Source organism: Peromyscus leucopus, chromosome 23 (assembly GCF_004664715.2).
Source record: "Peromyscus leucopus breed LL Stock chromosome 23, UCI_PerLeu_2.1, whole genome shotgun sequence".
NCBI classification, from domain to species: domain Eukaryota; kingdom Metazoa; phylum Chordata; class Mammalia; order Rodentia; family Cricetidae; genus Peromyscus; species Peromyscus leucopus.
In genome coordinates this window covers 27,082,370-27,108,461 of record NC_051082.1, presented here as the reverse complement: position 1 = coordinate 27,108,461, position 26,092 = coordinate 27,082,370, and the positions used below count along the sequence as shown (strand labels likewise).

At 49.6% G+C, this 26,092-nt stretch overlaps 1 protein-coding gene across 1 annotated transcript in view; it reads right to left on the bottom strand.

Annotated features, from left to right (window-relative positions):
• Positions 1 to 6,560, bottom strand: part of LOC114710307 (NADPH--cytochrome P450 reductase) — a 48,324-nt gene extending 41,764 nt beyond the window's left edge. The window contains exon 1 of the mRNA XM_028894410.2: positions 6,459 to 6,560. The gene's annotated coding sequence lies outside the window, so the exon portion shown is untranslated. The remainder of the gene's footprint in view (positions 1 to 6,458) is intronic.
• Between the last annotated feature and the right edge of the window lie 19,532 nt (positions 6,561 to 26,092).

Sequence of the window (26,092 nt, the reverse complement as noted above, 5' to 3'; positions counted from 1 at the left end):
GAAGACCAAAACCAGACAAGATGTACTGGCGGCTGCAGACCCAGAATAAAAGGGAAAAGGGAAGGTACCATTTGTCCCTGAGAGCTCTGGGAGCCAGGAAGAGAAGGATGGCAGGGCCGCTGTCAGGAACAGAGACCATGTTGGTGGCAGTTTATGGCCGCTCAAGTACTATGTGACCTCCAGATCATATTGCAAGAACTTCACTTATCTTTATGGTACTGGGGATGGAACCCCAGGACCTCCGCACAGCAGGCAAGTGCTCCAGTGATGAGGGACATCCCCAGTCCCTAAGAATACTGATGGGTCAGTGGGAAAAGGCGATTGCTGCTAAGTCTGAAGACCTGAGTTCAATCCCCAGGATCTACATAATGGAGCACCAACTTCACCAAGATGTCCTTTGGCTTCCACACACATACCATGGCAGATACACACACACACACACACACACTAAGTGAAATGCCAGTGAGTGAACCCATGACAAACACTCTCTCTTCCATTAAACCACACTCCCAGTCCTCAAATAGCATTCATTATATAAAGGAACCCCCAGTGACCTGTCCAAGTGATACTGTGGTTTTATAATCAATCAGAAAGGCGCCGAACCCTTAGGCAAAGCCAACACACAGCCTTCTTCACCAGACCGCAAAGCCCAGGTCAGGCAACTCTGTGATGCTTGGAATGTGCACCTCCCTCAGCCCCACCCCAGAGAAGCCGGGCACAATTGGCTGACACAATCTGTCTATCCGAGGGCCTTCATCTCTGTTTGCTGTTTTGAAAACCAACCCTGGTGACCCTTCAATCATTGCAGTTGTGTGCTGGAAAGGTTACGGAGAGTTTGTGTGTCCTGTGAACCCTTACATTGACCCAGTACGCAATACACACTGTGGAGATCAAAGTCTTCCAAGTTCACGGTGTTGTGAACATGAACCATCCCAGGAAGAGATGATGTGGAGACTGAACTCTGGGGACGGGTCAGGCAGAGAAAGGCCACAGACACTGACGCTATGACCAGAGGACATAAAGTCAAATGACTCAATACCACCTGTAAGTCTCACTTACAGATAAAATGACGTAAGTTCCACCTTAGAAAGCACACCTTGTCTATTATTCTTCCTGTTATACAATCAGGCAGATAAAAGCCAAACTCTCCACTCTCAGGACAGATCACTGACCAGGTACCATAGATTGGAGTGCCATCTAATTATCCTTTATCCTTCAGACATCTTCCTTTCTTCCTTTTCCTTACTTCTTTCTCTCCTTTTGTGAGACAGGGCCTTATGCAGTCCAGGCTAGCCCTCCAACTTACTATGTTGCTGAGGATAGTCTTGAACTCCTGATCTGCCTACCTCCACCTCCTGGATTACAGACATGCATCACTATGCCTCATTTATGCAGTGCTGGGGATGGAACCCAGGACTTCATGCCTGCCAGATGAGCACTCTACTTCCTGAGCTACATCTCCAGAAACTGCTCAGTTTCTGGAAATCCCATGTAGAATTCTCTTAGCTGTGTTATACAAAGGAGATCAAAAGATGTCAGACCCCAGCATGCCAATCAAAAGATAATTCTGAGATCGGCCTCCATCTAAGACAGATCTTAAAACTGAAATAAGAGCTGGGGAGTGGTGGCGCACGCCTTTAATCCTAGCACTTGGGAGGCAGAGTCAGGTGGATCTCTGTGAGTTCAATGCCAGCCTGGTCTACAGAGTGAGATCCAAAAGGCACCAAAGCTACAAAGAGAAACCCTATCCTGAAAAACAAAACAAAAAACTGAAATAAGCGGGCAAGCAAGAAGGCCCAGTGAGCAAAGGCAGTTGCTGTAGCCTGACAATAATAAAACAGAAAGTAAAACATCAGATTATCTAATCATAATTCTTGTGTTTCCATGTTCCGAGAATGAATGAAATTTAAATTTTAAAAGGGGGGGGGGGCAGTGAGGGGGCTGGAGAGATGGCTTAACAATTAAAGGCACTGTGCTCTTCTAGAGGCCTAAGCCTGGTTCCCAGAATCCATGCCAGGTAGTCCACAACCTCCTGAATTCTAGTTCCAGGAAATCTGATGCCCTCTTCTGGCCTCCCAGCAATTGAAAGGCTGAAGTAGGAGGACTGTGTTGAGTTCAAAGCCAGCTTGGGCTACAGAGTGAATTCCAGGCCTGCCTGGATTACAGAATAGCTCCATAACAAAAAAATCAAAGGGGGGGGTGGTGGTGGAGGGATGGATCAGAGGTTAAGAGTACTGGCTGTTCTTCCAGAGGGCCTGAGTTCAATCCCCAGCAACCACATGGTGGCTCACAACCATCTGTAATGAAATCTGGTGCCCTCTTCTGGCCTGTAGACATACATGCAGGCAGAACACTGTATACATAAGAAATAAATAAATCTTTAAAAAAAAAAATCAAAGAGGGAAGTGAGAAGGTCCAGTGGGTAAAGGCACATGCCACCATGAATAATGACCCGAGTTTGATCCCTGGGACCCACATGGTAGGAGGAGAAACTGACTCCTCCGAGCTGTCCTCTGACATGGTACATATGACATGTACCTTGGCATACGCCCTCACCCCATAAATAAATGTAATTAAAACAATTTTAACCAAAAAAGCAACGGGCGCGGGATAGTTCAGTTGGTAAAGTGCCTCAATTTCTAAAACCTAGCTTTAAAAAAAAAAAAAAGAGCCTGCATGTTGGCATGCACTTGTAAATCCCAGGGCTGGAGAGGCAGAGACAGGTGGATCCCTGGGATTTGCAGGCCAGCCATCCCAGCCAAATCAGCCAGCTTCAGGTCAATGAGACACGGACTCCGAAAGATTCATATTACAGGCATGGTGATGTGTGCCTATAAATCCAACCGTAGAGAGGCTGAGGGAAGAAGCATGGCCAGGTCAGGCCAACCTCAGTTATACCCTGAGTCCCAGATCAGCCTGCCCTAAATAGTAGCACCCTGTCTCAAAAAAAAAAAAAAAAAAAAAAATGGGCTGGGCAGTGATGGCGCACGCCTTTTAATCCCATCACTCGGGAGGCAGAGGCAGGTGGATCTCTGTGAGTTCAAGGCCAGCCTGGTCTACAGAGTGAGATCCAGGACAGGCTCCAAAGCTACACAGAGAAACACTATCTGGAAAAACAAAACAAAACAAACAACAACCAAAAAAAAAAAAAGAAAGAAAGAAAAGAAAGAAGAAAAAAAAAACAACCCTAACCGGTGGGAGATGGAGGCAGAAGGATCAGGAGTTCAAGGCCATCCACTGCATGAGGAAAAACTAACTAATTAAAATAAAAAATGAAGCAAGCTTCTGAGCTAATTGGGGAGACTGATGGAACAAGGATTCTTTCCTCAACTCTACCGATGATGAAATCAAAGCTTGGCGTGTACCTATGGCTTGTCCCAGCAGATAAGCGACCTTTGACCTAGTGCTTCCGCACCAACTGCAGCGAGTCCACACTCCTGTCAAATGCCAAACAGCAGAACTGTACTGAAAGATGAGTTCTGCCCAGGAGCCCATGCCAAATAAATAATAATGAGGCTCTGACACCCTGTAAACCCAACACTTGGGAGGATGAGGCAGGAGGATTGCTACAAGTTTGAGGTCAGTCTGGTTATATAAGTAGTTCTGGACCAGCCAGGCCTACTTAGCAAGACCTTGTCACAAAACAAACAACACAGGCATGTGGAGGGGGGTGGGAGACTGACCCTATGAAGTGGTTATTTTCTGTCTCTAGAAGATATGAATTATTTGTTTCTTTTACTGTAATAAAATATGCAGTAAGACATACAAGAGAGTATGTACTCAGTCATGCTTTGTGATATTGGTCCTATTTTTTTTCTTTTTTTGAAATGAGATCTTACCATGCCCTCAAGCCTTGAGTAGGTTGGTATCGTGCTTGTCTAGCACACGGTAAATGGGCAAAGAAAGCATTAAAATGTATGGGTATGTATGGGAAAGAGTATGCTCAATATACAATAGATACCTGTATGAAAATCTAATAAAGAAAAAAAATAAACCAAGGGAAGTTATGTCTCACTCAGCTGAGGCCTAGAGGCCTGGCTTGGTGTGGGCAGTGATCACACACCAGCTAAGGATGCTGCTGGGCCTCTGGGGATGAGAAATGATATGGCAACCGTGTAAGGTTTACACAGGAGGAAAAAGTCCCGAAGAACTAGGTGCTGGAGCCAGGGGTGGTGATATACATCTATGACCCCAGCACTTAGGAGGCAGAGGTAGGAGGACTGGGGATTCAAGGTCAGCCCGGGGTTCCTGAGACCCCATCTCCAAACAACTAGATTCAAAGTGGCAATGTTGAAATGGCCTATGGATTTAGTAAGTAAATGTTTTGCTCTTGGCAGGCAGTTCTTTTCAAATAGTCAAATCTGCTAAGTACACAGAGACTTACCTAATGGATGCAGATCCTGATTTTCAAGGAGTTAAGAAAACCACAACCCAGAGTGGAATGGTCCTACAATTTCAGGTTTATCAGGCTACAGACATCCATCTCCTATGGGTGTTTATAAACTCCTACTGCAGGATGTCTTCACCTGAGGTATCCAGGCTGCCATCAAGCCTGTGATTTCCAGGGACCAAAGTCCAACTCTGGAATTTTCTGAAGCTTATACCTACTTCTTATTTTCTTAAGTGCCAGATGTGAGGGTAATTCTAGAATAGTCCATTCTCTCCAGTGCAGGCCTGTTTTCTGGCCACTTTTTGATAACGATTGAGCAATGTGCTCAATGAAACCAATTCCTGTATCAGAAGGTATAAAAGTTAAGATCCATTCACTCTTCAAAGAAAGTAAAAACTTTTTTTTTTTGTTTTTTTTTTTTTCCAGACAGGGTTTCTCTGTGTAGTCCTGGCTGTCCTGCAACTCAGATCTGTAGATCTGGTTGGCCTTGAACTATAGAGATCCACCTGCCTCTGCCTCCCGAATGTGAAGATTAAAGGCATGCACCACCACTACCTGGCTGTGAAAAACACTTTAAAAGGACCACTGTTAACAACAACAAAACCAAGGTGGACCATTCCGAGTTTCCTGGTTTTACTATCTGGGCTTTCCCACTAGCAGCCAATTCAAGGGGGATATATGAGGGTAGAGTTTGTGTGTGGTTAATGAACCAATGCTACAAAAGTTCCCAGGAATTACTGCCCTGTATAGTAAGAACAAATCTCCACAGTTAGATAACCACTTGGCTTACAAAAAAACAGCCCAGTTCTCAATACCACTAGCCAGGACCTCAGCCTCTCTCTTCTTTTCAGTTTTACTGAGACGGGGGTCTCAATATGCAGCCCCAGCTGACTTGGAACTTGCTGACCTTGAATTCAAACAATTCTTCTGCTTCAACCTCTGGAGTATTGGAACAGCTCCAAGACAATCTCTTGCTCTCAAAATGTCACAACCCTGGTCAGGTCAGGTGGCACACACCTATAATTTCTGTCCTCAGGAGACAGGAGACATCCATCAGTTCAAGGGCAGGTGCAGGCCAGCCTAGGCTGCATAATGAAACCTTGTCACCAAAAAACAAAAAGTCAACCCTAGGAGAGGCAGCTGGATCACTAAAGACAAACTGGAAGCTCAAAAAAGTTATGCATCCTGGCAAGATGGCAAGACTCAAACCCAGGGCCACCCCCACCAGTTAAGTAAGCCTCCCTTTGGGCTTCCATTATTCTCCTTCATGGCTCGGCTCGGAGCTAACCGTGCAAGTTTTATGGGTCGATTTCAAACACACAGCCGCTTTCACTGGAATGTTCCCCAAATCCTCAGTCCTGGTCACTGGCTTACACAATGCCGAATCGTCTTGGGAAAAGAAAATGAGTGGGGGAAAAAAAACAATCCAGGTCAAGTACCGTGGAAAGATGCCCCGCTCCTGCCGTCCAGGGGATCTCAACCTTTCACCCAGATGCTCCCAAGAGCTCAGGGTGTCACTGCTGCTCAAGAGAGCTCCACAAAGGTGTGTCGCAGACACTGTCCCGAAAGAGGGACTATCCCAGGGATGCACGCTGGGCGACTCCCAGGCTACCTCAGCTGAGTCCACCTGATTGTTGCCGGGTCCTATTCGCCCTCACAGAGCTCATTCTAATGTGAGTGGTTTTCATAATCTGCTGCCCCCCAAAGTCCCGTCGTGCAGGTGAGGAAACTGAGGCTTGGAGAGGGAATGTTGCTTTGCCCAAGAGAGGAGTCTCGAGGACCGGATCCCCACCCGCAGATGCAAAGATCCGACCCTCAGGTGAAGGCAGCTATAGGGAGGCGTCTGGAAACGACGACCCTCCATACGCCCCGCGACAGGTTAGGTCGTGGTGGGAAACACCACCCTGGGAGAAGGGCCGAGGTGGGAAGTCTCGCCTTCCGTACCGGGTGAGACGCGTGGAGATCCGGCCTAAAAACCCTCCCCGGAGTCCCAAGCCTGATGACCGCAACGACAGGAGGTGACCCGGAATCGCGGAGCCTCCCCCGAGGTCCCCCAGTCCTCACTCACCCTGCGCCCCTCGGTACCGACCCGCTCACACACCGCCCGCGGCCCGGCAGATCTCTGTGGCACTGGGACCGGACGCAAGTCCGCACCACTGAGGCGCTACCACCGCCCCGAAGGCTGCGGGGGTGGGGCGTGGCCAGCAGCGCCGAGACTCCGCCCACAAGAGCCGCACGTGCGCGCTGTAGAGTCGGGCCTTCTTCCCTTGGCTCCCCTTCCAAATCCGTGCTCTTGGTACGGTCCCCGCGGGTCACGCCCCTTAACTCTCCTCGGAAAGCCCCGCCCCTAAGCCGAGCTCTCCGCTCCTAGGCCACGCCCCTCATCTCTCCTCGGAAAAAGGCACGCCCCGGAGCCCGGCGGCGCACAGTTCGGTGGTTCCGTTTCTGGGCCACGCCCCTCTTCTCGTCTCAGAGAAGCCCCGCCCCCAGGCCCTGCGCCAGGGTCTGGGCCACGCCCCTCCCCTCCCGAAACAGCCCCGCCCAGCCCTGGGCTCAGTTTGGCAGCTTGTGCTTGCGTGACCCAGCCGATCCCCCTGGCAGCCGAACTCGGGCTCTCGGGTCAATGCGGGGTCGTGGCTGTGTGCCACCTCGTGTAGCCTCCTGCTGCCGACCTCTTCACCTGTGATCTCACGTCTTTGTCAGCCGAAAACGGCGAGGCTGATGGAGGCACCGCTGGCCCGTGGGGTCCCCGACTGAGATTTGAAGGCTTGCCTGCTGGAGGGTGGGAAGTGGCTGGGGATGAGGCCAAGGCAGCAAGGTTTGGAAGTCTGGCCACCAGCCGCCGTGCTTGATGCCTGTCATCCCAACACACAGGAGGCTGAGGCAGGAGGATGGAGAGTCTGAGACTAGCCTAGGCAGTTACAGACCGAGGTCCAGGAGAGCATAGGCTACAGAGTGAGACCTGTCTCAAAAATAAAAAAGAGGACAGGACATGTATCTCACTCAGTGCTCACCTAGTGTACATGAAGCTTTGGGTTCCGCCCCCAGCACTGCATAAACGAAGCAAAGTGGATCAAGTCCCAGCACTCAGAGAAGATTGCAACAGGAGAATCAGCCTTAGCTACATAAAGAGTTTGGGGCCAGCCTGAGCTGCTTGTAACTGTCTCGAAAAAAATCCCAAGAACAGAAGAGTCGGCTGTATTGAAATTAAGAATCCCACCTCTGCCCCCTACGGGTTTGGGTAACAGGAACATAAGAATTGGGTGTTCCTAAGGGCAAGAGTGAGTGCTCTAGGAAGGAGAGACTTGATCTTTACAACTGTTACTATTATTAGTAACGGTGCGTGAGCCACCAAGACAATGACGACGGCTCTCTGGGTAAAGGTGCTTCTTGTGGAGTCTGACTCATCCCGTGCTCAGGACAAACGTGGCCAGGAAGGAACCAGTCTAACATAGCAGCAGGTTCGGGGAATGCTACCGACCTCGGGGTAGGGCTGGCCCAGGCCAACTGGGGGACTGAGCAACCGGGGACTCTTACAGCAGCCCAGGGCATTGCTGCTGGAGAAACCCGTACCCGGTATTACATGTCACCCTTTCAACACCCTTTGATGTCTCCCCGGATGCTCTACTAGGCCTCTTTTAGAGTAGAAATATATGGCTGATTGAGGTGAGGGGTTTTTTTTTTGTTGCTGGCTTTCCTTCCTTCCTTCCTTCCTTCCTTCCTTCCTTCCTTCCTTCCTTCCTTCCTTCCTTCCTTTTTTCAGGGTTGGCCACTGAACCCAGGGCCTCTGAATATTAGGCAAGCACTCTATCTCCAAGCCATGCTTCCAGCCTCTCACTGGGGACTTCTAGGCAAGTGATCTACCATTGAGTCACACCGTTGGCAGCTTTTGGTGCACCTAGGTTCACATTTCACCTGGGTGGTTCCAGAAACTTCTCGACTGTATGTTAGTGTCTCCTGTGTTCCCCAGTCAATGTCCTGACCACTGCCTTGCCTCACACTAATACACACTCAGAGTCTATATGGATAAAATAATATTTCTAAAGGCATGTGCCACCACCACCCTGCCAAATACTTTTAAAGATGATGTAAAAGCCAGGCATGGGGGTGGATATCGATAATCCCAGAATTCCTGAGACATCAGTTCAATTCCAGCCTGGTCTATATAGTGAGTTCCAAGCTAGCCAAGGCTATATATAACAAGATCTTGTCTCAGAAAAAGGTGGAAGAAGAAGATGAAGAGAAAAGAAACCCCATGAAAATCAAATAAGAACTGAGTGTGAAGGTGAAAGCCTGTAATCTCAGTACTTGGGAGTTAGAGGCAGGAGGTCAGAGTTCCAGAACAGCCTGAGGTACATGAGGAGTTGGAGGCCACTCTGGGCTATCAGAACTTGTTGAGAGAGAGAGAGAGAGAGAGAGAGAGAGAGAGAGAGAGAGAGAGAGAGAGAGAATGAATGGTGGTTTGGGCCAGCCTAGACTACATAATGAGATCTTTTCAGAGCTGAGGACCAAACCCAGGACCTTGCTCTTGCTAGGCAAGCGCTCTACCACTGAACTAAATCCCCAACCAAGATCTTTTCAATAAATAAATAGGGCTGGTGGGATGGCTCAGCAGATAAAGGCACTTGTTGCTAAGCCCGGCAACCTGAGTTTGATCCCCAAGACTCACACGGTAGAAGGAGAGAACTTCCCGCCCAAAGTTGTTCTCTGACCTCTGCAAGCTTGCACCATACACCCACACAAATCCGATCAATGTAAAGGAAACAACTAAATGCTGGATGTGTGTCAAAAATCAGCAAGCACATTTCCAAAGACAACTAATTAGGAGAAAATATTTGCAGCGACAAACAAAGAGTACGTCCATAACAAAGAGCCCCTACTAACTAATTAAATAAGCAAGATTAATTGACCCAAGTGGGCAAAAGACAGAACCCAGCAGTTCCAGCAGAGGAAGGACAAACCGCTCTAACTACATGAAGTTTCCCGACATCACACAGAGAAGAGAAGTGAACTAGAATTTGGCTAGAAGGTTGCGCTTCCACTGCGCTATAACCAAATGCAGAAGTTGGTGGAGGTCTTCGGAAACAGGTCTGCGGTTTATTATCGCTAAATCTGTAATTAAGGAGCAGCCAGTTATTTAAAACCCAAATGGACAGGGAAGGGAGCTCACTGCCCATGCACAGCAGTCTGCCATAATTAGACTTCCTTAATGGGGCGGGAGGCTGCTGAGAAGGGCCGGCCAGTAAAAGTACTTGCAGCCAAGCCCTGAGCTCGATCCCCAGGACCCACCAGGTAGAACAGACTGACTCCTACAGGCTGCTTTCTGACCTCCACAGCATACACCGTGGTGTACGTGTCCTGGTATGTGCCTCCCTACACAAAGAAATAACTAAACACGGTTTTCAAATCAAATCATATTTCATACTTCTCAATTTAAAAAAAGATATGCCTACAGGGGTGGTTACAGACACCAGTTGCCTGCCAACTCCCCACCATTTGCTTATCCTTACTGCTCAGAGGGGATCAATTTTTACTGTTTCCTGCTTTTTTCTGGCTTTTATTCCAACCTAATCAATCAGAGTTTTTCCTGAGGCTTGATGACCCCTACGGAAACTACTTTAAATTGGTGTTGTTGTGACTGCTTTTGTCCTAAGCTAGATTTCTGGGGTTTTTTGTTGTTGTTGTTTTGTAGTACTGAGGATTGAACCTAGAACTTTCTACCTGCTAGGCAAGCACGTAGCCTGACACTGAGCTACATCCCCAGCTCTCTTTTTGAAGACTTTTTCTTCTGGAACAGGGTCTCACCAAGTTACTCATGCTGGGCTTGAACTCACTGTAATCCAGACAGGCCTTTAGACCTGTGTTCCTCCGACCTCAGTCTCCTGAGTAGTTACAATGACAGGTCTGTGTCACCAGGACCAGCTCTATACTTGGTTCTTGTTGTTGTTGTTGGTGGTGGTGGTAGTAGTGTGTGTGTGTGTGCGCGTGCGCGCGCGTGTGTGCGTGCATAATGTGTGTGTGTGTAATATTTTTACCTATTTTATTTTGAGTGTGGAGTGAATTGGTATTGATGTGCCACAGCACGAGTGTAGAGATCAGAAGACAACTTGGAGGAGTCGGCTCTCAACTTCTACCATGCAGATGCCAGAAATCAGACTCAGCTTGTCAGGCACCCTTATCCACTGAGACATTTCACCACCCCCTATGCCTGAAATTTTAGATATTGTCTCTTATGACATCAAGTCTTATGATTTTTTGGTTTGTTTGTTTGTTTGTTTGAGACAGAGTCTTGTTATACAGCCCTGGTTGGCCTAGAACTCACTGTGTAGACCAGAACTATTTAAGTCTGGCTCATGATTAAGTTATTGAAACCATAGCTCACCCCCACTTCCATATTTTTCCAATATAGTCATTTAGATATCTAATTTAGTTCTTCTTAGTCATCACGTTGACTGACGCAGCAGCCTTAGACCTTTCATCTAAGCACTATCTCTTAATCTTACGTAATGCAGCCCTTGACCCTGGTTCTGTCCCCATCTCTACCTCCAGTTTCTACTATTGGGACCTCTGTGTTTGCAATCTTGGGCTTCACAGGGTTTGCGCTCTAAATATGTTTTTTTTTTTTTCATGGTCTTGTAGCTAAAAGCTGAAGGTCAAGTCAACAAGCAATGTTGACACTGCTGTCACATCGTACCTGTGTATACGTCTCCAATCATTCCTGAAATCCGAATCACAGAATGCTTTCTATGCAACCCTTCTCTGCCTAGAGGCTAACTGGCACTGTTTAAAGGATCCACTGGAATAAACCTCAGCAAGTACAGCACCTGCCTAGAATCCCCCAGTGAGGGGCTGGGGTGTGGATCAGGGGTAGAGCACCTGCCTAGAATCCCCCAGTGAGGGACTGGGGTGTGGCTCAGTGGTAGAGCACCTGCCTAGAATCCCCCAGTGAGGGGCTGGGGTGTGGCTCAGTGATAGAGCACCTGCCTAGAATCCCCCAGTGAGGGGCTGGGGTGTGGCTTAGTGGTAGAGCACCTGCCTAGAATCCCCTAGTGAGGAGCTGGGGTGTGGCTCAGTGGTAGAGCACCTACCTAGAATTCCCCAGTGTGGGGGTAAGGGTGTAGTTCAGTGGCAGAGCCTTTCTGTTTGTAAGGTCCTAGGTTCAATTCCCTAGCTACTGTAGGATGTCCTTCTGTATTCTGTGAATATGTGTTGCTCTGATTGGTTGATAAATAAAGCTGTTTGGCCAATGGTGACGCAGAATAAGGTTAGGCGGTATATTCTAGCTGGGCAGACAGGAAAAAGAAAGGAGGGATGGGAGAGATGGGAGCCCACCACCAAAGGAGCAGCAAGATACCAGCAGACTGGTAAAACCACAGCCATGTGGCAACATATAGATTAATAGGAATGGGTTAATTTAAGATGAAAGAGCTAGCTAGCAAGAAGCCTGAGCCCATTAGGCCATATAGTTTATAAGTAATATAAGCCTCTGTGTGTTTACTTGGGTCTGAGCAGCTGCGGGACCGGGCGGGACACAGGAAAACTTCTGACTACACCCAGCACTGAAAACAATGTTAATTTATAAAAAGAAAGACAGGGATTCTCCTTGACTCTGGTGCTGTGGAACTATTCCAGGGACAGACCCCCTGCAGTGCTGACAATTCTGTGTCCCGTCCTGATTGACTCACACCACTCTTATTACACACGCATAACCTTGGTTGGTGAGTAAATAGGTCTGCTAAACCACGAACACAAAGGCGTTGGAGATCAGTCTTCCACTTGCAGCTCTATAACGTTCCTCTGTGAAGCAGTAAGAGTCCAAAAGGGAAGCCAGGCCTGGTGGCACATGTGTCACCTTGGGAGGCTGAGAAAGGAGGATCAAGGTCAACCTGGGCTACACAGTGAGTTCCAAGCCAGTACACACAGAGACCTTGTCTAAAAAATGGGGTGGGTTAGAGATGGGAAAAGAACTACAGGAATAATCAAAATCAGGAACGAAAGTCATCCAAAGTTGTAGTGCCCCCCCCATGGCAAAATAACTGTAGCTACACAGCCTAGGCTTGGGTGGCAGCCTCGCTAAGGGACTGGACTGCTGTCATCCCAGAACATTTCACTGGTCTCTATGAGATAAGGACCGTGTATCTTACCCAAGACTGTGGATTCTTGTGTCTTTTCCTGTTTTATTGTTTTGGTTTGGTTTTGGTTTTTCAAGAAAGGGTTTCTCTTCATCACAGCTCTTCCTCTCCTGGAACTTTCTTTGTAGACCAGGCTGGCCTAGGACTCACAGAGATCCACCTGCCTCTGCCTCCTGAGTGCTGGGATTAAAGGTGTGTATCACTACTGCCTGGCTTGACTCTTGTGTCTTTTGAACCTTCACCACCAAACATAAGGAGACAAGAGGTTGTAGATACAAGTGTGGCAGCCAGAAAGACTGCTCAGGATGTGGCATGAGGAGCCACGGGGATGGTAGACCTGTTACCCTGCAGTTGGTACAGTTCTATACCCACCTTACAGTACCTACAGTGGAGTTAGATGATCCCTCTAGTAAACTACAGCAAAAAAACTTACCTTTGCAGTACTGGAGGTAGAACATAGGTTTTCATTTAGGCTAAACAGATACTGTGCCACTGAGCCACACCCCAGCCCCTCACTGGGGGATTCTAGGCAGGTGTTCTACCACTGAGCCACACCCCAGCCCCTCACTGGGGGATTCTAGGCAGGTGCTCTACCACTGAGCCACACCCCAGCCCCTCACTGGGGGATTCTAGGCAGGGGCTGTACTGCTGAGATGTAACATGTTGTACATATCATAGCAAATCTCTCTGAAATAAACACTTGACAGAAGAGGACAGAGGCTCAGAGAGCTGAAGGCATTTAGCAGCCTAGTGGGTGCTTCAAGGTCTCCTGTCCCATAGCTGTTTCGAGGTTCCCAGCTGGAAGGTGTCTTAAGGTCCCTAAGTGACAGTGTCTCATCTAATAGATGTCTCAAGGTCCCCCAACTAATAGGTTGTCATGATTTATGTTACCTGTCAACTTGACCGAATCTAGAATATGCTGGGAGATGGGCATGCCTGTGAGGGATTATCTTGAGCTGGTTAACTGAGATGGGAAGACCTCTGCCCATGGTGGGCGGTACCATTTCCTGGCCGGGATCCTAGGGTGCACAGGTGGGGAAAGAGAGCTGAGTAGCAACATGCATTTATCTCCGCTTCCCGACTGGGTGTGGTGGACTGTGCCCTTGAACTGTGAACCAGAACAACACAACACTTCTCCTCTTTAAGTTGCTTTTATCAGAGTTGTTTTTTTTTTTTTTTAATCACAGCAAAATAAAAAGAAGGAACTGGGACATAGGTATTTCAAGATCGCCAGCTAGATAGACCGCGATCCAACCTGATTCCTAACGATGGGCTGGCAAAGCGTCTCCAAGCCAACCCTGCTCTGCTCTCCCTGCAGAGCCTGCCTTCCCCGGGGGGCGGGGTCTGAGTCTGGGATCTGCTCTCTCGGACACCCGCCGGAGCCGACAGGGAGCGTCAATTCCACTCTTGCTCTGGTGTCACACTGTTGCTCACAGTGGCTCACCTTCTGTGCTCTCAACCAGGGGACCCTCTCCAGCTAAGATTCTCACGAGCTCCGTTTCTGGCCCCAGACTTTTCTCTGTACCTTTCACATTCTGGCCTCTTTTCTTTCATGGGCACAGAGGAGCTTCAGGTATTCTAAAGCCGTGGTGCATCTCTAAGGTTCCACAGTCCTCTTCCCAAGCAGGAAAATACTCCCATACTCGGCTGAGGAAGTGACTGGCCCTTGTATACGAAGAAAAAGAGGGCCTCAGATTAACACGATTGTGTTAACGTCCCTCATAGATGCCAAAGGGGAATGGTTGGTTTTCAAGAAGTCTAAACCAGGAGGCAGAGTGGTATACTTTTAAAGGTAGGAAGATTTCACCCGGGCGGCAGTGGCGCATGCCTTTAATCCCAGCACTCGGGAGGCAGAGCCAGGCGGATCTCTGTGAGTTCCAGGCCAGCCTGGTCTACAGAGTGAGGTCCAGGAAAGGTGCCAAAGCTACACAGAGATACCCTGTCTCGAAAAACAAACAAACAAACAAACAAAAGGTGGGAAGATCTCTGTGAGTCCAAAGCCAGCTAGGGCTACATAGTAAGATCTCTTCTTTTAAAAAAGTACAAAGCAGGGGGCTGGAGAGATAGCTCAGTGGTTAAGAGCACTGGCTGCTCGCCCAGAGGACCCAGGTTCAACTCCCAGCACCCACATGGCAGCTCACAACATTGTAACTCCAGGTTCAAAGGATCCAGCACCCTCTTCTGGGTACTGCATGCTTGGGGCACATTTAATACACCTGTAGGAAAAACACTCATATATACAAAATAAAAATATTTTTTAAAAGGTGAAAGGCTCCTAAGAAATGATACCTGATGTTGATCTCTGGCCTCTACACATGCACGTGTGTGACCACACACACACACACACACACACACACACACACACACACACACACACAGTGGTAGAGCACTTAGCATTCATGAGATCCTGGCTCAACCCCCTGCACTGCATTAAAGCCAAAGCATCATAAAATGCCACGTCATCCCTCTAAGACAGTTTTGTTTTTGTTTTTGTTTGTTTGTTTTTCGAGACAGGGTTTCTCTGTGTAGTTTTGGAGCCTGTCCTGGATCTCCCTCTGTAGACCAGGCTGGCCTTGAACTCACAGAGATCCACCTGGCTCTGCCTCCTGAGTGCTGGGATTAAAGGTGTGCACCACCCCTGCTGGGCTTCTAACACGGTTTTTAAGATGCTCCCAATGGAGCCAGCAAGATGGCTCAGTGAACAGAGCACTTGCAGCCAAACCTGGTGACCTGTGTTCAATCCCCAGAACCCACATGATGGGAGGAAAGAACTGATTCCCACAAGTTGTTACCTGGCCTCCACATGCATACCACATAGGAGCACCCTGGGAAATCGAACTAGTTAGATAAAGTACAGTCTCAAATGCGATCATTGCTTCCCCAGAATGTGACTTCCCCAGAATGTGAGGTAAATGAGCGTGTGGCATTGCTGCACTCACAAGGTTAGGCTGACCTCACAAGGCCAGGCAACTTGAGTTAACAAAGTTCAGAGACCCAGAGCCAAAATCCACTCAGAAGGTTAATCACAGATCTGGCCTTGGCCAAATCTCTGCTCTGTTTTTCTCTTTGGATAAGAAGTCAGATTTCTTATCAGCCAAAGAAGAGAACCCTGCCCTCACCCACTTCTTTTTAAACATTTTTAGTGTTTTATGTCTCGTGTTTTGCCTGCATATATGTCTGTGCACCATGTGTGTGCAGTTCCAATAGCAGCCAGGAGAGGGCGTGAGATTTCCCCTGGAACTGGAGTTAGAGACATTGAGGAGCTGCTGTGTGGGTGTGGGGAATTGAACCTGGGTCCTCTGGAGGAGCAGCCAGTGCTCTTAACTGCCAAGTCATCTTCTCAAGTCCCCCTTGACTGCTTCTGCAGGAAGTTCTGAGGCTCCTCATGACAGACAGATGACATCAGGGTGGAAGACCTGCATGGATCTTCTGTACGGATCTGTGTGGATCTCGCCATCAGAAAGTGGGAACACACTCTCCTGACTTCCAGTGCTGTCAAGGCCTCACTCTGCCAGACCTTGACCTCACTGGGTCCTGAACTCCATGAGTGATTTCTGCCTTTGTTTTCTGGGGGGGGGTGGTGGTGGTGAGGATATGGGTGGGGTCACATGTGTGTGTAGGTGCACATGTTTGCATGCTTGTGGAATTAGAGATCAGCCTTATGGATGGTTCCTCTGGAGCTGAAATCTGCACCATGGTTTTTTGTTTGTTTGTTTTATGGTTTTTGAGACAGGCTTTCTCTGTGTAGCCCTGGCCGTCTGCCTCCTGAGAGCGAGGACTAAAGGCATGTGCCACCACCGCCCAGCACACACCTTGTTTTGAGACAGAACTGTTCACTGGGACCCGGGACTCTCAGATTCAGCTAGGCTGACTGACCAGTGAGCCCAGGGGACCCCACCCTCACCCTCATCCCCCACTCCCCATTTCCCCACCCCCCTTCCTTCCCCTCCCCTGCCCTCCCTCCTCCTTCCACCCCCCACTCTCCACCCCCAACTCCCCCAACTCCCACCCCCACCCCCATCCCCACTCTATCCCCCCACCCTCTAACCCCACCCCCACCTCCCCCACCCCCACCCCGTCTCCCTAGTGCTGATTACAAGGGTACATCGCCACTGTCTGCTCTTTGATGTAGGGTCTAGGGATCACACTCAGATCCCCATGCCTGTGCAGCAAGCCCCTTCCTGATACAGCTACCTCTCCCAGCACCTCTCTCCCTTCTCTCCTCCCGCCCTTCACTCTGTAGCCCAGGCTGGCCTATAGCCCAGGCTAGCCTTGAGTTCAAGCTCCTCCTGCTCCAGTCTCCTAAGTAACTGGGATTCGGAGCCCATGCCACCTGCCCACGCCTCTCATGTGCTCCGAGAGCAGCACGTGTGCATTGGTGCGTGAGCTCGCAGGAGTCTGCGCTATACGCATGTGCGCCCTTGCCTATGTGGGTGCAGCTGGAGGCCAAAGGTTGATGTCAAATGTCTTCCTCTATCGATTCTCTACCTTCGTGTTTAAGACACTAAAACTAGAGGTTGCTGTGTGTGCTAGACCAGTTGGCCAGTGAGCCCTGTGATCCACTTGTCTCTGTTCCCAGCTCTGGAGTTACAGACATGTTTAATCACACCTAGATGTTACTCAGGTTCTGGGGATCCAACTGATGCCCTCATACTGTGTGGTTTTCTCATTAACTTCAGCTGTCAACTTGGCATAGCCCAGAGTTACCTGAAGGAGTCTGAACTGGGGGATTGCCTGCATCAGATCGGTCTGCATTTGTGTCTCGGGGGCCATTTTTTTAAATGATGTATGAGGGCCCTGATCACTGTGGGCAGTAACATCCCTAGGCAGGGGAGCCTGGACCTAGACTGTATAAGAAAGCTAAACTGAGAAGCTGGAGAGATGGCTCAGTGGTTAAGAGCACTGGTCGCTCTTCCAGAGGACCCGGGTTCAATTCCCAACACTACATGGCAGCCTGCAACCATCTGTAACTACAATCTCAGGGGATCGACACTCTCTTCTGGCCTCTGTGGGGGCCAGGCAAGCTTGTGGTACATAGACATACATGCAGGCAAAACACCCATACACGTAATTTAAGAATAAAATAAGAAAGAAAGCCTAGCTGAAAAGGAGAGAGAGAGAGTAAGTGGCATTCCTTCATGGTTTCTGCCTCAAGCTCCCACCTCCAGTTCCCTCCCTGATGTCCCTCAATGACAGATTGTGACCTTGAAGTATAAAATGAAATAAATCCCTCCATAAGTTGCCTTTGGTTATGGTATTTTTTTTTTTTGTTGTTGTTGTTACTTTGTTTTTTCAAGACAGGGTTTCTCTGTGTAGCCCTGGCTGTCCTGGAACTCATTCTATAGACCAGGCTGGCCTCCAACTCACAGAGATCTGCTCACTTCTGCCTCCCGAATGCTGGGATTAAAGGCGTGCGCCACCACCGCATGGCTTGGTCATGGTATTTTTTATCATAGTCATAGAAAAGCAAACAAGAACATACAGCAAGCATTTTACCAACCCAGCCACCCCAACGGCCATTTTTATTCTTTTCCTTAAAGTATCCAATTCACAAAGCCTGTTGAGGTCCTTCCGGGGTCTCCTGGGGAATGAGTCATTCCTCACCCTACATAGACACACACACACACACACACACACACACACATGCACGCACTCTTCTCTCTCCTGCCCTATTCCGCTGGTCTCCTGGCAGCTCACTCCTATTGTGCTAGAGGTAATTGGTCAGTGAGTCCCACCTGCTTTGTTTATCTTTGTTAACCTGCAAGGTTAGATGGTAGATTCACAAGAAATGGATAGCAGAGCTAGGCTTACGTGTATCACACTTTAAAAATAATCCCATAATCTCTGTTGGGGGGAGGATCGGATGCTCGTGTCTAAAGGCGGCTATTACCCAGATGAAATTCAGCACACTCAGAAGTAAGCTGAAACCCAGTCAAAGATTTTGCAGATGGATGACTGATCTGAAAAGGTAGTGAGCACCCCACTTCGTGTGCACATTTAGAATAAGGAAGTCTCAACATTGGAGTTTGGGGAGATATAGGCACTTGGAAACACGGGATGATTTTGGAAGGAATTATAAACCCCCTCTGCAGCCTCTGCTGGCCTTCACTTTTCAGGGGTGTGTGCGTGTGTTGCATGTGTGTGTGCATGCCTGTGTGTGTTTCTGTGTGCATCTGTGTGTGTGTGAATTATAAACTCACTCTGTAGCCTCTGCTGACCTTCAATTTTCCTGTGTGGTGTGTGTGTGTGTGTGTGTGTGTGTGTGTGTGTGTGTGTGTGTGTGTAAAGGTGTGTATGCACATTCATGTGGAGGCCAGATGACGAGTTCAAAAGCCCCCCCCCCCAGTCCCTCTCCACCTTGAGATAGGGTCTCTCACTGCCTGGTGCTCACTAACTTGGCTAGACTGACTGACTGGCCAGTGAGTCCCGAGGGTCCACCTGTGTCTGCCTCCCTAGCACTGGCTCTGGGGATCGAACTCAGGCCCTCAGACTTGTGCAGCTAGCACTTCACGGACTGAGCCCTCTCCCCAGCTCCTAGCCGTCAGCTATGTGGGCATGTGCACATGCTAAGACACACACATGGAGGTCAGAAGACTCGTAGGACTCCATTCTCTCCTTCCATCTTGTGGGATCCATGGATCAAACTCATGCCTTCAAATTTAGCAGCAAGCACCTTTACCCACTGGGCCATTGTACTAGCCCCAGAGGCCTTCAGTGGCCTTTTGATCCTCCTGCCTCAGCTTCCAGGATGCTGGGGTTGACACCACTGTACCTTTAGTATCCCTAGCAAAGTCCCGGGTGTGGAGGATGCTTGTGGCTTACAGGCCACACTTTGTTTAGCTACATCTGTGAGTTCTGAAATATGAATCTGTGGGAGACACCAGCTCCTGGCTCCTGGGAACACCAACCAACTCCCCACCTGCTCTCTGTGTCCAGAGGCACATAACTGAGGCTGAGAACCACAGGAGAGTTACTGCAGAAGCACAGCGTGAGACTCCTTAGAAGCCCTTTCACAGAAGGTTACAGTTGCCATAGCAACGTTGAGCTGTAGCCCAGGAGATCTGGGGACGGAGAATCAGGGGATTGTTTGCCACTCTGAAGAGTGAGGCCGGTGGGGTTGCTTGGCCTAGCAGCACGTGGACCACAAACGTGAAGGGCGAGGCTGGAGCAAAGGCGTGGCTTTCAAAGTCCCTCTCCCCTCACGGCCCTGGACACCCTCCCGTTCTGAAACTTGGGTTGCATAACGGATCCAGGCACAGAGTGGGGGGGGGAGAAGAATTCTATGCGCCGAGAACCACTACTCAGGGGGTCATCTGACGCACATTAAGAGCGATCCAATCCTGCCCTCAGCCACCTGGGGCTGGGTTCCGAGGACCCCCCCAGGAGCTATCCGATCTCACCCAGTCAGGCTGGTCTTGGAAATACGATCAACCATAGCAAAAGGCTCTGTTTGTTCTTGCCTCTGAGTACTGCCTCTTTGATTGCTGAACTTTGGACATGGTTCTGAGGATTGGATTTGTGGGGGAAGGGAGAAGGCAGGGACTGAAGGTCTGGATGCGGGGTGGGGGGGGCGGAGGCAGCAATTTCAACACTTCAGGGAGGTCAGCCTGGTTCAAGCATGGAGCTTTGTACTGGCCGGTCCCGGCTGTCTCCTCTTCAGCTGTGCTCGGGTTTGGGGGCAGCAGCAGCACTGTCCATAGGTCTCGCTCCACACAGCAGCCCTCAAAGTGAGCGTGGGCAAGACGGACGTCCCTCTGAAATGTCCATTTCTGACATGGCGCCGCCCAAATGTGAGGACCTGAGTTTTGGTCCCCAGAACCCATTGAAACCTGGGGCTGGAGAGATGGCTCAGTGGTTAAGGGCACTGACTGCTCTTCCAGAGGTCCTGAGTTCAATTCTCAGCAACCACATGGTGGCTCACAACCATCTGTAATGAGACCTGGTGCCCTCTTCTGGCCTGTAGTCATACACGCTGTATATATAATAAATAAATAAATCTTAAGAAAAGAAAAGAAAAGAAACCTGTATGCAGCTGCACATGTGTGATTCCAGCATTCCTACAGCGAGCGGGAGGTGGGGACAGGAGCCTCACAGGACCAGCTGGCTAGTCTGGCCTAGGAAGAAAAGACTGAGAGACCCTGCCTTAAACAAGGTGGAAAGTAATGACTGACAGCCAAGGTTGTCCACATGTGTATGACACACATCCACACATACAAAGCATGCACACACATCCACACATACAAAGCATACACATACATCCACACACATACAACACATGCACACACATCCACACATACAAAGCATACACATACATCCACACATACAACACGCGCGCGCACACACGCGCACACACACACACACACACACATCCACACATACAATGCACAGCCTTTTAAAGGAGACATGATAATTCAGATGTAGGTGACCTGCTGACAGCCCTATGGAGACTTCTGAATCTGTTTCCTCCCGGCTCTTCCTTCTCGCTCCTGTTCCATTCTCTAAGCTGTCTCCTAGGAACTCCAGCACTGTCTACAGACAGTATGTCTCCAGCTGGCCCCAGCTGGCCAGCTCAACCAGTAGCCAGCAGGACCACACGCTGGTGTACTGAGCCCATTATCCAGGAAGCCAGTCTCTAAGGGATCATCGCGGGGGACAGCAAAGTGAAGGAGCATCCTGCAATTGGGGGGTGACAGCCACAATACTCAGCTTCTCCATTTCACTCAACAAGTGGCCTTCAGGGAGCTAGACCTGGTGGCACAGGCCTGTCATCCCATACTGTGGTGATATATTGTGTACCCTAAGATATCACCACACCATACCCCTGGGAGGCTGAGGCAGGAGGATGGAGATGTTCAGGGTCTGCTTGGGCTAGAGTGATTTCAAGGCCAGTATGGGGGGCTTAGTGAGACCCTGTCTCAAAATAGACAATAAGAACAGGGCTGGGCCGGACGATGGTGGCGCACGCCTTTAGTCCCAGCACTCGGGAGGCAGAGGCAGGCAGATCTCTGTGAGTTCGAGGCCAACCTGGGCTACAGAGTGAGTTCCAGGAAAGGTGCAAAGCTACACCAAGAAAACCTGTCTTGAAAAACTTAAAAAAAAAGAAAAAAGAGAGAGAGAGAGAACAGGGATGGCAATGTAGCTTACTTAGGGTACAATGCTTTCCTAGCAACCCCCAATGGGGGGCTAGGGGTGAAACTCTGCAGTAGGGTGCTCGCCTTCTGTCTGCCAGTGAGGGGCTGGGGTGTGACTCAGTGGGAGAGCCCCTGCCTAGAATCCCCCAGTGAGGGGCTGGGGTGTGGCTCAGTGGTAGAGCACCTGCCTAGAGTCCCCCAGTGAGGGGCTGGGGTGTGGCTCAGTGGTAGAGCACCTGCCTAGAATCCCCCAGTGAGGGGCTGGGGTGTGACTCAGTGGTAGAGCACCTGCCTAGAATCCCCCAGTGAGGGGCTGGGGTGTGGCTCAGTGGTAGAGCCCCTGCCTAGAATCCCCAGTGAGGGGCTGGGGTGTGGCTCAGTAAAGCACTTAACTTTGCATACCCAAGGTTCAATCCTCAGTAACACACACACACACCAAAACCACCTACAATGACACTGAGGTTCCTGCCCCCCCCCCCCACTTTTTGATATAGGGTCTCATTCTGATGCTCTTACTCTCAAGCTGTTGTCCAGCTTGGCCCAGAACTCACATGTAGCCCAGGCTGGCCTTCAACTTGTAGCAATCCACCTATCTCAGCTTAATGAAGGATAGGATTGCAGTCATGGGCCATGACGCCATTGTGAGTGCTTGTCTGATGTACATGAAGTTACCAGCATCATAAAACCAGGTATGCTGGTACATGCCACCACAGAGCTCAAGATTACCCCTGGCTGCTTAAGTTTGTGGCCAGCCTGGACTACATGGGACCCCGTCTCAGAGGGAGGGAGTGATGGATGTATGGATGTATGGATGGATGTACGGATGGATAGATAAATGGATATATAGATAGAAGATAGAGGACAGAAAATAAATACATGATAAATACATAAGCAATAGATAACTGACTGATGGACATAATTGACATTATGATAGATAATTGACATAATAGACAATGAAACACCCCTTGTCACTGCTTTGGATTTTTAGAATTGTGTGTGTGTGAGTATGTGTGTGTGTGTATGTGTGTGTGTGTGTATGTGTGTGTGTGTATGTGTGTGTGTGTGTGTATGTGTGTGTGTGTATGTGTGTGTGTGTGTGTGTGTGTGTGTGTGTGTGTGTGTACTAAGAGGTTACACTCAAGGCCTCCTGCATGTCAGCTATCATTGACCTATAGCTCAAGCCCTTAAAAAAAAAATTCTTGCCGGGGCGGTGGTGGCACACGCCTTTAATCCCAGTACTCGGGAGGCAGAGCCAGGTGGATCTCTGTGAGTTTGAGGCCAGCCTGGGCTACAGAGCGAGATCCAGGAAAGGCGCAAAGCTACACAGAGAAACCCTGTCTCGAAAAACCAATAAATAAATAAATAAATAAAATTCTTTTACATGTATCTAGCGTGTGTGCAGGCAGGCATGTGAGTGACAAAGTATACATGTAGACAGCAGAGAACCACCCACAGGAGTCAGTCCTCACCACTGTGTGGGGCCAGGGATCAAATGAGGTCATCAGACTTGGCTGCAAGTATCAGGACCGATCGGACCATCTTGCTGCTACCGCCACTTATTTTTTCCTTTCTTTTTGGAGACAGGGTTTCTTTGCACAGCCCTGGTGTTGAACAGGGCTGGTGTGCAACTCACAGATCGCCTGCCTTTGCCTCTCGAGTGCTGGGATTAAAGGTGTGCGCCATAATCGCCTGGATCTCCCCTGCACCCCCCGCTTTTTTCCTTCCTCTACTTTTTGAGACAAAGTCTTGCTATGTAGCAGGGGCTGGCCCTGAATTCCCATCCCCCTGCCTCAGCCTCTTGAGTTGTGCCCAGCTGTTTTTAGATTTCGCCCTAAGACAACCCTGCATTTTCGGTGTTGGGGGCCGATACTCACATTTGGTCTCAGGGAGACTTTTCACCCCAGAGGCAGCTCTCAGGGCCTCCAAGAAACCCTCTGCTTCTGGAATGAGGGTGGTGGTAGAGTCATTGTCCCACAAGGAAAGAAACCTGACCCGTCCCTCCCATCCAATCCCGGGACAATTACAGGATTATTTTAGTTGTTTTGGCAAGGTAGACTCAACCAAACAGGCCAAGAGAAAAACAGATGAGGGAAGAAAAGCAGGTCTGGCCTCATTTCCCAAACTGTTTGCTAAACGGTTAATGCAGAAGGAAGAGAGTTCTATAAACTCCCTCCTCATGCCTGACTGCCAGTGTACACGTGCTGAGCATATCCTAGCTTTGAAGATGGGGTCTCATTTGCTGAGACCCTGCTCCCTGTATTGGGGATGGAACCTAGGGCTTTGCATCTGCCAGGCCAGTGCTCTGTGGCTGAGTCAGTCCCCAGTCCTTCACTTGGGGATGCGAGACAGGTGCTCTACCACTGAGCCACATCCCAGCCCCTCACTGGGGGATTCTAGGCAGGTGCTCTACCACTGGGCCACACCCCATCCCCTCACTGGGGGATTCTAGGCAGGTGTTATACCACTGAGCCACACCCCAGCCCCTCACTGGGGGATTCTAGGCAGGGGCTCTACAGCTGAGCCACACCCCAGCCCCTCACTGGGGGATTCTAGGCAGGGGCTCTACAGCTGAGCCATGCCCCTAGTCTCTGCATGTATTTTACTATGAGTACGTGTGGTCCTGGGTGTGTAGAGCTAGAGAAAGAAGGATGACTCTCCCAGACCCAAATTCTCCCTGCAGCCAGACAAATACTCTTGGGCTCCCTTTACCCACCAGGCCCCTGGGGATTGGTTAGCAGGCACAGGCCAGCTGTGTGTGTCTCCCTCACAGCCATTTCCTTCACTGGTCACATCTACTTGGCTGCCCCCAGGAAGGAGCCAATACCTTCTGGAGGTTCTGTGACCCACAAAGCCCTGACTCCAAGTTGGCAGCCCTGGGTTTTGGGGTTTGTGGCCGGAAATCAAAACGACTGTATGAAGAGTCGAAGATAGGGTCAGTGGGATGAAAAGCAGAAGAGGCTGGAGAACCCACATAAACTTACTGCAGAGGTTATCCGCATGCAAGAGAAAGGTCATGCCCTAATTTCCGATCTTACAGATGAGAACACAGCCCAGAGAGGTGGAAGCATCTGCCCAGGGTCACACAGCATCCCCAGTTACGGTTTTTTCACTCCGAACCCAGGCCTGGGTACAAGTAAGGACCTTCCTCAGATTCTGCCCTCTTCCACTATGGCAGGAGTCTGGGGGCTGGGCACACAAACCACCGTCACTCCAGCTTCGCTTTGGTCGCCTGAATGAGGGACAAGGAGCTCCTTGGTGGCTCAGACTCCACCATGCCAAGCTGCCCTTTTCCCCCGAGCTGAGGAGGTACCCACCTGAGGATCCAGGAGTGTGAACACACCAGAGAGAGCCAAGCAGCACAGTCAGGACCTGTATTAACGATTGTCTCCACTTGCCCGGACTTAAGGCCCTCCACGGCCCTTTATGAACCCCAGAGGAGTGAGAGAGGAAACAGGGCGTGGCTTAAGACATCTGCACCTGAGACACGCCCCCTCCCAGCCCTGCCAGGCGAAGGGCTGAGGCTCCACTTGATCCCGCAGCTGCCTCTTGAATGACCAAGGCCCTCCTTGAAAACCACAGAGATTCCATCAAGTTCATGGTTCCCACCCAGTCCAGAGCAGCTTAAGGGGATGCGTTTCACAGGGCACAAGTGACCTCTCCAGCTCCCGACAGTCCTTCCTCGGAGGAGGCGGTGATCTTGCATCCCCTCTCTGTCTTCCCCCCCCTCCTCATTCCTTTTTTTCTTCCCTCCCTCCCTCTCTTTCTTTTCTTCCCTTCTTCCCACTATATTTTCTATCACTCTCTTTTTAGATAGGGCCTCGCTATGTAGCCTTGGCTGGCTTGGAACTCATTATATAGACCAGGCTGGCCTCGAACTCACAGAAATCCTCCTGCCTCTGCCTCCCAAGGGCTGGCATTAAAGCTGTGCAGCACCGCCTTTGATTTGCTCTTTCGTTTTTTCTTTCTTTCTTTTGACTAACGATTTTATTTTTCAGACAAGCCGTTTTTCTACCGCTTCAGTATTTTCTTCTCACATAACACAAACGTTGCAGAACTGGGTCACCTGCTTCTTTTTTCTCTTTGTCTCCTCCCAGTTCAAAACGCTTGCATCTCTGTAGGGCCAACGTCTTCTTGGTTCTGCGTTAGGCTCAACATATTCGACACTGAGCGTAGGCTTCATTGAGGTTGTGGCCTTCTTTTAGAAAATCGGTTTTGTCTGTCTGCCCATCAGATTCACCTTGCATCTCATCATAGCCCCCCCCACCCCTTTTTTAAGATTTATTTATTTATTTATTTATTTATTTATTTATTTATTTATTGTGTGTGTGTGTGTGCGTGCGCGCGCGCGCGCGCGTGTTTATGGAGCTCAGGAAAAGGTGTTGGTTTCCCTGGAGCCAAAGTTACAGGTGGGTGTGAGCCTTGCAACATGGGTGTTGGGA